Below are 12,523 nucleotides of genomic sequence, written 5' to 3' on the forward strand. Positions count from 1 at the left end.
CCCTCCGCCAACACCATGTTTCAAATGACTGGTTATGGTATATACTACAAAATTGTTAATGTATTTATAATAGACAAAGGGGTTTTTGGTAGAAAAAGCCCAGCAGGGACTCATTTACATATTAGGCCACACCCCCATCCTCTCACACAAGGCTTTTTTGTAGAAAAAGCCCAACAGGGACTCATTTGCATATTAGGCCACACACCCCTGATGCCAAGCCAGTCGGAACTACATTCCTGTGCGTTCCTGCTCAAAAAAACCCCCTCCTGATAATAGCGACTCATTCAGATTGTTAGAAAGGTAGCAGCTAGTTGCTAATTCTGAAAACAAGTTATCTCTCAAAATAGGCTTTAGCACCTGTTTGGCCTCAACCCCTACCCTGATAATTTTTTTTTTGGGGGGGGGGGGGTTATCCTATATCCACTGACGTGTTTTGTTTGCCATCAAGGAACAGCTGATTTACAGCAACTCTGTCTCCCATCCAAATAGTAACCACAGCCAACCCTGCTTATCTTCTGAGTTCTAGTGAGAGTAAGCTATCCTGGGCTATGCATGTCAGAGCACTGACACATTAGGCCCCCTTTTCAATGGCTGAGATGAGGTTTGAAGACTCCTGTACACACCACTATTGTCCAGCAGGTGCTGCTGTTGAATCATTATGCATTGCTTGGCAATGGAGGTGATTTTGGTATTTTTCAAGTTGTTGGAGGAAAACTGCTTCATTATCCCTTGGCAGAGACAGGCTGTTTGTGGGTAACATGTACAAGAACATTCTGTAGAAATTGTGGTGAGTGAACCTGCTCACTTTTAAATCTTCCTTCTTACCCAGTTGGTTAACCTGATTTCTGTGGAGCAGAAAATGTGTGCACATTCAATATGCAGCTCTTAGCTTAACACAGAATTGGACCAGCAGCAATTCTAAACAATGTGGACCCTTCTTCTAGAATTAGATAAAAGATGTTTGGATTATGTGCCTAATAAATCTCTTCTGAGTAAGCGAGGATCTTTCTGCAGAAATGCCTTTCCCCATGGTAAACCCATGTGACCATTCAGTTTCCAAGGAAACCAGCTCTCTGCAAAGGACTGTATTAAGCTGAATCTGTCAGTTATACGGAAGTTGATTGTGTGGTTGTTGATCTGAGATCTAATGTTTTCGGTCTGGCTGTTTTTCTCTCTCCTCAAATGGTACTGAAACATAAAACTTTTAAAAACTGAATATATGGGGGAAATAGGATTGGAATTTTGAAGAATTCTACAATAAAGGTTTGTATAAATAAAAAAATGTAATCAACTAGATCAAAGTTGGTAATACACCAGGATTATTTTCCCTTAGAGTGACAAATGAAATTTTACTATTAATATACTGATTTGTTTGGGGGAATTTCTTTGAGAGTTCATACATTAATCCATGAATGTTGACAGTGTTGTTCATGCAGAAGCATAAATTGCAGTAAAGTTTCAGAACATGTATTCTGAAAGAACAGATTATATTAAAGTTTATGTTGATTTAAATTTCTTCATCTGTGCTTGCTAATATAAGTTATAAGGATTAATGTTCTAAGAACCACCAAAAAATATCTGTACAGAGGTAATGGCAAAGGGGAAGGTTCTAATTTAAGCTTTATTAGTATTGATACAGTGTGGTCAGGAGTTTTGTAAATAAACATATCCTGGTCTCGAAGGAGATTACAATCTAAAATCAACACCAAGACAGGCAGCAGAGTTGGAAGGAGAAGGAGGACAGGGTAAGGTATGAGGGCCGAATATAGGCAAACTATTTAGAAATCCTTATAGTTGGGAGTGAAGTAATATACATATAATCACCTATGTGTATCTTAATGTGTTACCTTGGGTTCAGAAATTTATATTTATTTACATTTTAGTAAACTTTAAGAAAAAATAAAACGTTTCTGTAAAAAAAAAGTTGCATTTAAAAAAAAAATGAAGTAAGGAGAGCAGTTTTTCTAAGGGAATTGATGGTGGGCTCTGTTGAAGGGATAATTGAGATTTGTTCCATTCATTACGATTTTGCAAAATAGCGATTAAACTCTGTGAACATAGACTTTGAAAGAAGACTACTCTGAAGGGTAATTCCTCTCTGAGATGAACCTGCAGGCCATGCTAGGCATGATCATCTATTTATTTACTTAGGAGATTTCTGTGTTGCCTCTTCGGAGTTGGCTTGAGGCAGCTTACAGTGCCTGTGGACAGCAATGGTATAAAACCATCCATAAAACAGTCCTCAAGTCAGAAACAGAACATTAAAAAGTTAGACATACAAAACCCCTTAACTTAAAACTTTAGGTTAAATGTATGTTTTGGCCTGAAGCCTATAAGATAGAAAAGTAGGTGCCAGGTGAACATCAAGGGGGAGAATGTTCCAAGGTGAGGGGCCACCACAGAAAATGCCATCTCACTACTCACCTGCCTCACTTCTTAAAGGAGGAGCAGAGAGAGCAGGGTTTGAGAAGTCAATCTTATCTGGTATGCTGGACAGTGTGAGAGAATATGGTCCTTTAGGTGCCCTGGCCCCCAAGCCATTCAGAGCCTGAAAGGTAACAGCCAACACTTCAAATTGTACCTGTAGACTGGGTTGCCAATGCAGAACTTTCAGCACAGGGGTGATAACAATCACTGTAATTAATCCTGACTTTGAACCAATTGAAGTTTTCTTACTGTTTCAAAGACAGCTCCATGATTTTTGTCCCGTATGGGCTCCCAACCACAGGTGAGAGTGGCAGGATCAGGGGCATCCACTTATATGAATTCTGCTGGATTAAGGGTCTAGCAACCCCTTATGTGGTGGTGGCGGGGAAAGTGCTGTCAAGTTGCAGTTGCCTTCCACAGCTGACTCAAGACAAGAGGTAAACAGAGTTGGTTGCCTGTCTCTGGGTAGCAACCCTGGACTTCCTTGGTAGACTAACCCTGCTTGGCTTCCACAATTGGACCATTCTGGGTCTTCCAGGTCAGGGCAAAACCCTGTGTACCCAGGGCCAAATAGCAATGGTAAGATATGAGTGCAAAGATCATCTTATGTCTGTCCTCTTTACTTCCTTGTATGCGGCCCACTCCCTCCTTCCATCAGCCAACAGCAGCTGTGCTTCTGAGTTGAGGCCAGTGGGGCAGGCCCAGCAGAACCACAGACTTATCCCCATATTTCCATTCCAGACATGATACATGGGGAACTGTCACATGCAGGGTGATGATGGAACCATCACAAAGGTTGGAAGCCAGTCAGTGAAGCAGCTGTTTTCTCTCCAATAATAAGGGAGGATCTTGGCTGAACTAGCTGTGATGTAGTCGAAGGGTTTGTTCCAAGACTGAAAATTCCTGCATTCAGTTCCCTTGTTTTCTCCAGTCTTGTTACTAAGGGAGTAAATGACACAGGCCTGTGTGTCTTGCATACTGCCTCCCTCATGAGGAAATAGTTGATGTGATGACATCAGCTCACACATTCCCTTTCTAATTGTTATTTGCATAGAAAGAAAACTTTTTGGTGACAATTCCGTTACAAGTGTCTTGTCTGTTTTTGTCCTGAAGCACAGAATGAAATGCTCTGAGAATGTCCATTTAGCTGTTGGTTTTTCTTTGTTCTTGTATGTTTCAAAATATTTAAAGTTTTATAGGTTTTTTAATTGATATATTTTAAAATGTTTCTCACCAATTTTTAGTTGTTGTTGTTGGAAGAGGGTGTTTAAGGTCCTTTGCTTTCTGCTTTTTCTGGTTGCCTTAGTACAGTTATATAATCTTCCCTAGAACATATATATTTAAATAAAACTTCCCTGCTCATTGAGGTATGAGCAGTTTTCATTTTGGCATTCATCATCTGAACAAACGGTAGAACTCTTTCTATAGTACATTCATTCACCAGTCATTTTAGAATTCTGTGAAGCTATGAGTTGGACCCTTTCTTAGCAAAGGATTTTTTTCCAACTGGTCTCTACATTGAAGAACTCCAGCTTCTTTCCAAGTATTCCTGGGGAACTCCTGTCCCCTCAGAGCAGCATTTCAGGGGGCTTTTTGAGCTGTAGCAGGAGGCAGAAGCTGTGCTCAATGCATGGAAATCCATTTGTGGATATATTAGGTGGGATACAAATTTACATTCGTTGAACAAGTTTAAAGACATGGTGTTTTTGTATGCAAAAACCCTGTGTTAAGATGTTCAACAAATATGACTTGCTCCTCTTATTTATAACATCCCTGTTAGGGTAGGATGCTATATACATGTAAAAAACAGGAGACTTATTATTAGTATCATGCTGTATAGTTTTTATGGGAGGAAGAGAATGCATAATAACACATACTGACATTTATAAATAATGCCTACATATTATAGGGGTCTGCATAATCAGAAAACCTCATTTTTTGGTGCTCCAAAGAGTCGTACCTATATATAGTAGTATGTGCATCTTCTCCCCTACCCCCAAGGAATTTGAATTATGTCTGGTTAGAGAATAGCATCCCTGGAGACATAAAATGGGTCCATGGTGGTAGGTGAGAATTTCATTAGAATCTGGCAGACCTGAGTTCAACAATATGCATTGGTAGCCCTTACCTGGATAACCCAGGCAAGCTCGATCTCATCAGATCTTGGAAGCTCAATAGGGTTAACTCTGGCCAGCACTTGGATGGGAGACCTCCTTGAAAGACAAGAGGCAGGAAGTGGGGTCAGGCTTTATTCTGAATATCCTCCAGGCCCTCAGTAGGGGTCAGTCACCAGAGGTCACCATGACTTCCAGGTGCACACACACACATACAAAAATACCACAACCAAACAAAAAACACAATATGCATTGGCTACCACTGGCTCTTGTCACAGCTTGTGTTAAAATATCTATAAATACATCCCACAGTGTCTGCAGTGGCATAAACATATTACATTATAGCAAAACTGCATAACAACAAAGAAAATGAGAAGCAAGCTATTTAAAAAAAATGAAATTATAATTTGGGAAAAAATGGATTTAATGGTAATCTATCTAAACCCTTGACATCAGGTAACGGTACTATAAAGGTAATGTAAAATTTTGATGTAGATCTGTAAACATTTTAGTGAAGTAGAAAAATACAGCTCTTGTTTGGTAGTCCATTTTTTTCTTGTGCATGATGTAACCAGTCAGTTTGTATCTCAAGGGTAAGTTCTCCCTTTCTTTGATATGTATTCAAACGGACATGGTACCGTTATGTCCTCTTGTTCTGTTCTGAAATTCCTTTAGAATTAATGTTACATGTAATAGTTGGACGTGACGTTTTATTAAACAGCTATTTGCTGCATTTGTTTAAATTATCCTGACCTCTTCTTAAGTTCAAGTCTCTGTGCTGTTGACAGTGTGTTATTTACAGTGCCTTTCTAAGCACTAAAATGTTGAAGTCACTGGGTGATGACCCTATTCATGTCGTTACCTGGGAATCTTACTGCAGGCAACTCTCATGACAGCTTTATTTCTATAAAAGTTACTTAAAATATTCATTATTCCAACTAGTTTCCTAATTAAAAAAACACTTATAACAAACTATCACATGGGATTAATCTAGAGGTTAAAAAACTTGTCTGCTGTTAAATGTCTAGGGCTGATCTGCCTTCATATTTATTATAAACAAAATTTCATTATCTCATGCATTTTAAATAGTGTGCACTAAACGTTATGGTTGCTGGAATGTTTCATTCAGACACTTTATCCATTTTGAGTTTCATTGGGATTTAGAAACAAATAATTATTTTTACTTGGGTATTGTTAACCCTTCTAGGTGTTCGCAACCTCTGCTTTTCAAAAGAAATACTTTCTACAATATAAGCATCTTTAACAGTTGTAGGAGTACAGTTGCTGTAAATATCAGTTAGTTATTGACCATAGGCCTTCAAACCGTGTTCCAAGAATTCCCAAGAATTTATTTATATCCTGAAACTTAAATAATTTTCCTGTCCTGCTCTTTAACCTTCACAACACTTCTGTGAGGTACGGTAGACTAAGGTAACCCAGCAAGCTTCCATGGTAGAGTGAAGATTTAAACCTGGAGTTTCAGATCCTAATCTGATACTCCAACCACTACTCTACACAGGCTCTCAAGAAGGTTACTTGGGCTTCCTTAACAGACAATTACAAATACAGGACAAGTTTCCTTAAATAAAAGCTTGCCCAAAGACTACTGCTCTTCCTCCATTTGCTGCTTCAGAACTTTGGTTAGTGTTCTCAGCTGTACTCAGTTTAATAAGTGTGAAAATAAGGGCAAGCTGGTTATATACTTTCGATTTCAAAACATTTGGAGGCTAAGTCCAGAAAAGTTTTGGGCTAAATTAGACTTCTGACAGTCTAATCCTAAACAGAGCTGGACTCAACTAAGTCATTAAAGTGAATTGGTTACAAAGGTGTAACCTTGTTCAAGATTGCACTGTGATTCAGTTGAACTAATTATGGTTATTGTGTAAAGATGTAAAATTTCTGGAAATTTTCAAGCCACATGAATAAAAATTGTGTTGCTGTGTTTTTCCCCCGGGGGGGAAATAAATTTTGGGGAAATAGAAATATATGCGATACTTACTTTCCTATCAAACTGAAACTACTTTTACTGATTTAACTGCATCATCTATATCTTAGCATAAAAATATTATTATTTGGTATATTTATGGAATTTGAAAGTATGAATGTATTTTTATAAGAAAATAATAAAGAAAATATTTCATACAAGTTTTATTTTTTTAGTGTTCCCCTAAATTCCCTATATATCTGTTGAGAAGATTTTTAAAAGGTCTAGGAGAAGGGAAAGTTTTGGGGGGTTTTATTCTGATTTCTTCTGGTGTATCCTTCTCTTCATGAGATCATCTAAATTCAGGCCAGTACGCTATTAGTTAGGATAGACCTAACCACAGTTTGAAGCTCTGGTTTGAAGCTGGTTTTTAACCACCGTTAGTCTTAACATTGATTTTGCATGATGTAAATCCTGGGTTATTCCCTAGTGCTGCCCTCACTGCATTGAAGCCCAGAATATCAGCCTGGTCTCTGCAAGGGAAAGAGCAACGGTGATGAAGCCAGCATTTGTCAGCACAAAACAGGATTTTAAGTATTGTTTGTGGTACAAATCCCTGTTGAACTGTGAAGATAACCATAACCTACCTTACAGGGTTGTTGTGAAGAGAAAATTAAATTGTTGGAAGAAGCTTGAGATGAAAGGATAAGCATGTATCCTACACTTTGCAAACTTTGCAGGATAGGACTTTGCTTGTGCCCCTCTTATTCTACAGCTTACATGCCACAGCTCACAGAGCCGCCAGATATTTTGTTGCCGATGGGGTATGCCTGTGTGTCAGTGGACTTTCAGGAACAATATGGGAATGACAGTGGAGGGTCTTAGGATATGGGAACCGCAGTGAGAGGGAGAGTTGCCAGAAATCACTGTCACTTCTGTAAAGATTTGTTCCATTAAGTCTTCAGTGATTATGTATATGTCAGTATAGTTATCCATTTGCATTACTGTGTGATTTGACCTTGTTTCTTTGGCAGAGAAAAATGAGTCTGGAGCAGACACACTGTTACCCTCCCTCCTGAACAGCCAACTGGAACCTTTCAAAAGGAGTGCACAGAGCCAAGCCAGCATGGTGTAGTAGTTAAAATGTCAGTATAGGATCTGGGAAATCCAGGTTTTCAATTGTGCCGTGGAAGCCTTCTGGGTGATCTTGGGCCAGTCACACGCTCATAGCCTAACCTACCTCACAGGGTTGTTGTGAGGATAGAATGGAAAGGAGAATTATCTAAACAGCTTTGCGTCCCCATTGGGGTGAAAGGCAGGATATAAATAAAGTCAATAAATGTAGCCTCAACTACAGGATTGGAGAGGAAGAACTGTTTGTACAGGTCCCATTTTATACTTCTAGTCCTTATCTAGATATCTGAGGGTACATTTGTGAAAGCCCAGTGCCCCACATGTCCTGCGATGAATGAGCCTGGCAATGCTATCAATGGGACCATTTCCATAGCTGTGAAATCTCCCACAGTAATGTTTTTAAAACTGCACATTAAGTGACATTTTATGCAGTAGATTTTCCTTATCAGGTGCAGACCTGAAGTTTTCGCCTTCTGACCACACATTGTTGGAACTCACTAAAACTGGGGGTTCTGAAAACATGATGTAAGAGAGAGAAACTTCAGGTTTGCACCTGGCGAAGAAAAATTTCCTGCAGAAAATTTCACACAATGCACAGTTTTTAAAACATCAATGCGGGGAATTTTACTACTGTGGAAATGGGGAGGGTGTTGTTCTGTTCAGGTGGTGAACTAATTACTAAAATTTGCTTCATAAAATTTAATAGACTGTGAAGTTTAGTATCTGGATCTAGGTGCAAAGGTGAAAATTCATAATTTAGTCTGTGCAGAAGCTTGTATCATTCCAAGCTAGATTTTGCATTAAATAAAATAGGTAGAGCAAGATGAGCGACGGATTGCAGCAGTTTGTGTGACTTGTTTTTCTTTAGCATGGTGAATTTAAAAATGGTCGGCTTGGTGTATCTTTAATTCCTGCTTTTTCCAAGGTGCTGTGATATGGGAATGAATGAGCTGACAACAGGTATTTTTAATGTACGCTAGATAGACGCAAGGAAATTGAAAGGTTATTTGCTGTACACCACATAATGCTTTGCAGTTTGGGATTCATTCCCTTGCCTAGGTGTTTGTACTTTCCTGCCATTGTGACATAATAATATTGCTGATGTTTCAGTGACATTGTTTATTTTTATGGGCTCTTGAATACTGTAGGAAATCTGCAACATTAGACAGGCTCCCTGTAGCTAAATCTGACTCTGTAAGACTTTAAGAAGCTATAGATCATAATTGTAGCTGCCTTTTGGGTTATGATCCAAGCAGGACTGCTTGTAAATGCTGCAAGTGTTTAAATCATCAGCTGATTGTTTGTCATGTCTTTTGTGAAGTGAACAGCAAGCCCTGAATACCAAGTGGAGTCTGCTTTTTTCCTAGTTCTATTTTCACTTCATTAGATGGCTTTTTAATTTTGCTATTATGGCTCCTCTTTAAAGCATTATTAAAAATTCTTGTGACTTAGATAGTTGTAGATATTTTTTTTTAAATTTAAACGAAGTAACTAGTCAGCTACTGGTTTTAGGGTAAAATATGTGTTGCAACCAGATTAGCAGGAAATGGCACTGGAGGAATTGGCCAATTTTAATATAAAATTCTTATTTTGAATGAAGAGTTCACAGCTTGAAAACTGTAGAGTTCTGGGACTGGTTTTTATTTAGGCATCTTTGTTTTGTGGCTGTACTTAGAAAGAGAAAGTGTGGCTTGTGGTATTGGTGGTTTCCTGATGAGAAAATGGCCTTCATGAAGACTTTATTATTCTCTTCTGAAGAACACATCCGTTATAGGAAGTACTTGGTCCTACTGTAGGAACCCAGATTAACATATCCATGTAAGCCCCAACAACAACAACAAATCCATTCAAGTCTGCAATTATCTTCCTTATTTTATTGGAGGTTCAGGGATCAGGTTGCATCTGTGTGGGCTAGTCCTCATCAGAGGTGGCCAGTGGCAAGGAAACAAGCTGCCTCAGCCTTCCTGCATCCATGTACTTGTGCTCCACATTCATCCTGAAATGGATTGACTGAATATGTTCATGATGAATATGTTCCTAACCATGTTTACACTTCCATGCAAGGATCCTAAAGATACTGAAATGTGATGGCTCTTGCTCCCAGTGACTGCTCTCTTCTTCAGCAGACCCACCATTATATTATCCATGTTAGATTTGCATTAGCATTCTTGTCTGTCTGTCTGTCTGTCTATCTATCATCTAATTTCTATTCCATCCTTTCCAAAGGGCTCAGAATGAACTACAACAATAACACAATAATTGGATATAAAAAGATAATACAATCAGACACTGGTCATTCATAAATAATAAGTAAAATATAAAGAAGTGAATGGGTGGATGAGTTCCAGAAGAGCCATCAGAACAAGAACAAGAGAAGGCCTCCTTGAACAAGACTGACTTGCCAGCCCTGTGAAAGCGTGGAAGGTCCTGTAGGGCACGAGCCTTATCCAGCAAAGCATTCCATCAGGATAGGGTCAAGGTGCAAAAAGCCCTTGTCCTGGTGGTTGCCCAGATGACCTCTTGGGGGCCCAACACCACCAACAAGTTGTGCAGCATATGAAGGGGATTATAGTGAGAGAGTCAGTCCCTCGGATATGACAGTTCCAGAGGGTCCTAACCAGGCGTCGTTTTGTAGAAAAATAGGTGGTGGAGCTCATCCAGGGATTGTTATGCAGCTGCACCTACTATTCAAGGGACAAGGTGGTGGGGAGGGGGAACCTTCGAAAAGGTTCAGGAGCTGTGCTCCTGTGAGCTCCTGCTGAATCCGAGACCTGGTCCTAACCATGCTGACACTTTCATGCAAGGATCCTAAAGATACTGAGATGTTGTGGCTAAATTTTTTTGTGTTGATTTCAGGTGCAGTTGTGTGGGAATTAAGATTGATCTGCTAATGATATATGTTTGAGGAAGGAGGCCACTTCTCCCCCTGCCCAGGATTCTGGTTTTCAAACTTGTCATGTCTTATCTGTTGAGCAGTGCTCTGTCTAAGCTGTGGAGTCTTGTGAGCAAAAATTCTACTTCATGAGCCACTAGCGTTAAAGTTGTGAGCTACTGCATAATTTGGCTACTGCGTAATTTAGTTTGCTCTGGGGCCATCCTTCCTAAGCTAAGACAAAAACGTATGAGCTGGAAGCTAAAAATCCATGAGCTAGCTCAGCTTAAAGGGAACACTGCTGTTGAGGTTCCCATGTTTATCTGTCATGGAACCCCTGAATCCTCCGGTGAATTATCAGGCAACTTCCATCTAACAGAAAGTATTCCCTAGACCATACTCAGTATTGTTCAGTGGAGGATACTGTTCCAGGTAAAGATCACTGGTGATAGGTAAGCTGTCTTTCAGAGAGGCTTGTCCAGTGTTACAAATTTCCCTGAGGACACATACCCCTATAAGACTTCTGACTGAGGCATGGCTGTAGGTTGCTGAAAGATGTATCAGTCAAAATAATGCTGTTTGGAAAATAATTAGTGTGAGTAATAGCTACATTTCAGTCAGCCTCCTTCCTTTTCCTTGCACAAAAAGCATTGCCTGTGTTCTCTCTTACCAGATGTCAATCTGATGGGAAACCAAGTTCTGCTGGAACTGTGAAATAACAACAGAGTAGAAATGAGGGTACCTGCTTGTGAAAAATGTAATGTCTTTGCAAACCACCTTACACCTTGCATGTATGTGTGGCAAATTTGTACATATTTTGAATGCATCTCTGTAAGTAAAGTATCACATATAAAATATCTGCAGCCTGTATGATGATGTAAGTAACCTTTTTGAAGGAGCACATTAAGTCATTATTTCTCCAGGGTGGAGAGTAATGGAAATATCTTCTTTTAGGGTGGGTAGACTCATGAGAGTAAGCATGATCAAACTGCATCTCTGGAGCTGCATGCAGTACCTAATTAGTTCCAGAATATATGCAGATGAAGACTGTGTGAATCTCAAAACACTTGGGCTATGTGAGCACTACCATAAATAAACCAGAACAATCATAACAAAAAATATCACCTCTTTTGGATATGAACGTTGAAAGATATCTACATTTTAGTAAAATAATCAATTATATAATTTGAAGGAAACTGTGAGTTGAGAGGACATTTATTGCTGTCCTAGCTGTTGATACCAAATGAAATTAATTGTGGGTGACAGCAGTGTAATTATGTTGTTTCTTGGTGTGTTCAGAGCTTGTCTGTCTGGTTATCACAGATACAGTACTTGATCCCTCAGTAGATCTTGATTTGGCAGTGTGAGGAATGTCAGGTGTAGATGCAACCTATGTGCCACCTACCATTCAGCTCTGGCTGAAGGAAAGAACTACAAGATCATTCACATCTTCTGTATACCAGTTTGCCAGAGTGAGTAATGTGGTTTTCTTTGGCACTTATAAGGCTTGCTTGGCAGTCTGAGAAACTTTAGAGGCATTGTTCCTTGCTGGCTGTGGATTGCTGTTCCCTTGTCTGGCCTGAAGAAAAAAGAGGGAAGAGCAAAAGCTACTTCAAGATTGAGATTGTTCCACAGGAGGAACAGTAGTCTTGAGGGGGGGTGGGATTAAGAATCAGGCCTATCAGCATATACAGAAGAAGGTGCACCAATTGGAAGGAATATTAGAAACAGTGAAATATAAATATCAAATTGTGATTCCTGGCTAAACTATTACTGTTTTTCAGGGGCAGGGGGTTGGGGTTGTTTTTGTATTTTTTGTATTTGTGTGTGTCTGTACCTGGAAGTCATGGTGATCACTGTTGATTGCCCCCTACTAGAGGCCTGGAGGATATTCAAGAGGTGGCCGAATAAAGGCTGCCCCGTTCTCCCAATTGCTGGTATTTCAAGGAGGTCTCCCATCCAAGTACTTGCCAGAGTACTTGGATGTACTGCCAAGTACTTGCCAGTACTGCCAAGTATTTGCCAGTACTGCTTATTATGAGATCTGATGAG

The 12,523-nt window shown here is 39.6% G+C and overlaps 2 protein-coding genes across 3 annotated transcripts in view; both read left to right on the plus strand.

Annotated features, from left to right (window-relative positions):
* ATP11A (ATPase phospholipid transporting 11A) overlaps positions 1-12,523 on the plus strand; it is a 274,169-nt gene that overhangs the window by 206,296 nt on the left and 55,350 nt on the right. The gene's annotated exons all lie outside the window — the stretch shown is intronic.
* Positions 1-12,523, plus strand: part of MCF2L (MCF.2 cell line derived transforming sequence like) — a 146,013-nt gene that overhangs the window by 16,501 nt on the left and 116,989 nt on the right. Inside the window, exon 1 of one of the 2 annotated variants that reach the window (XM_060233739.1) lies at positions 1,239-1,263. The exons of the other annotated variant lie outside the window; for it this stretch is intronic. The gene's annotated coding sequence lies outside the window, so the exon portion shown is untranslated. Of the gene's footprint in view, positions 1-1,238; positions 1,264-12,523 lie in introns of those variants that run through there. 2 annotated transcript variants of the gene reach the window in all.

Source organism: Heteronotia binoei, chromosome 3 (assembly GCF_032191835.1).
Source record: "Heteronotia binoei isolate CCM8104 ecotype False Entrance Well chromosome 3, APGP_CSIRO_Hbin_v1, whole genome shotgun sequence".
Classification (NCBI taxonomy): Eukaryota; Metazoa; Chordata; class Lepidosauria; order Squamata; family Gekkonidae; genus Heteronotia; species Heteronotia binoei.